Consider the following 1,908-nt stretch of genomic DNA (forward strand, 5'->3'; position numbering starts at 1 on the left):
TCACAAAATATTCAGTGCTTATGTTTAAAATTTGTCACAATATTTTCTGAGAGATTTGGTAACCGGTGGAATACATACACGGAAAGTGGCTTAGCAGTTGAAAATAGGGATATTTCTGATCCTGATAAGGAACTTCTTCTTAAAGTAAGGCTGTACATAAGGCTTTTTTTTTCTATTGATTACTAGAAAACGAATGAGCTTGGAAGCCATTATATATAACTACATTAAATGATCCGAGCATCTCCAGGCAACATGCTAACGACCTAATACTAATTTCTATATTATTTTGTTTGTTTTGGGGGGACACACCTGGAGGTGCTCAGGGCTTACATGGCACAGTGCTTGGGGAACCATATGGAGTGACAGGGTTTGAAGCAAGGTCGGCTACATGCAATGCACGTGCCTTACCTGTTGTATTATTTTGCTGGCCTCTATTTTATAAAAGTTAATAAAATCTGCATGAAAATACTAAGCTTCATGACATCATGATACTTGTGACAATATGAAATTACGAGTATACACAAACAAACCGGTATTTTGTGGGCTTGCCACAGTGCTGAAACAGAGCACAGCAATTCGAATCGTGGAAACAAGCTGGAAGAGATCTTAGAGGACCCCTTATTTCATCTATATCCTTCTGAATAACACTGTATTTTAGTTTTCTGAGTTAAGATGTAAGAAGCTTGTAAGTCATTTTGAATAAAGCAGAAATCTGATGGACCCAGTAAGTCTCACTATAAAAGAAATATGACCTAAGTGTTTTCAAAGTTGTAAAGGTTTGTCTACGACTAGAATCAATGTTATATCTTAAATCAAACCTCCGCGACAGAAAATTTATCTTTTAAATAGCACCTAGAGAACAAAACCTTCACAGACATCCTGCCGCCACCATACCTGGTTTGAACAGTTCAGAATTTGAATTAGCTATCATACCAGTATGTGGTGAATAAAAACTGGAGCTGAATTTTAAGCTCCAATCAGGGGGTCTCTACTTAGTTAGCCACTGCTTCAAGTCAAAGCAACTATAACCATTATTTTCATTTTATCTGATGTAGATTCCTTTTCAAATCCCTTAGACTGAAAGAAAAGTCAGAGAGATGTTCTAGAAAAATACATTTGCATTTCAAATATACATTTAAAATGTCTTTCCCTTATTTTCACATTATAAATTCAAAGCATAAGTATAGAAATTACAGAGTACACAGCATTCTGTGTTCTGGACCCTTTCAGATTATGAAACTGGAAATTAATTGGAATTAAGAAATTTTCCTCATTAAGCATGTAAAGTATAAATACAAGTAATTTTTTAAAAACTTTATTTTAACACCTAATACAATTCCAATTTTAAGGATTACTCGCACAAAAAAATAAACACATTTGGTATAAAAATGTATCACTTTAACACCCTCTCCCCTTTCAGCCCTCCCCCCGCCCTCATGAACTGCACTCTATCTGGATGCAGAAACATATAAAGACTAATGGCACAAATTTGTTTTTACCTACAGGAGTTTCTGTTTATGTACCCAGGTACTCTAGAGGATACCAGCCCACTTTATCACATAAACCATTTCCTTCAGCCTGCTGAATTTAGTTTCGCAAAGAAACAAATCTTATAATAAAGGCATTTTAAAAACCATTATCTTAAATTCTTTTTTAGAAGCACTGACTTTTTTGCAACCATTTATATACAGTGTTACATAACAGCTCTGGAGTACAGTACATGCAGCAGAATATACCTGTTGAATATAAAATACTTTTCTTAAAATCTTCATCGTTGGAATTTATCGAAGTCTAAATTATAGAATGCCCATTACTTTGAGAAAAATGGTCGAGGAGTACAAATGTCTGCATATGTCGGCCACTGAAATAATCCAAGGCTAACGGGAATAATATTCATCGCACACCAGG

Source organism: Sorex fumeus, unplaced genomic scaffold (genome assembly GCF_029834395.1).
Source record: "Sorex fumeus unplaced genomic scaffold, SorFum_2.1 ptg000037l, whole genome shotgun sequence".
NCBI lineage: Eukaryota > Metazoa > Chordata > Mammalia > Eulipotyphla > Soricidae > Sorex > Sorex fumeus.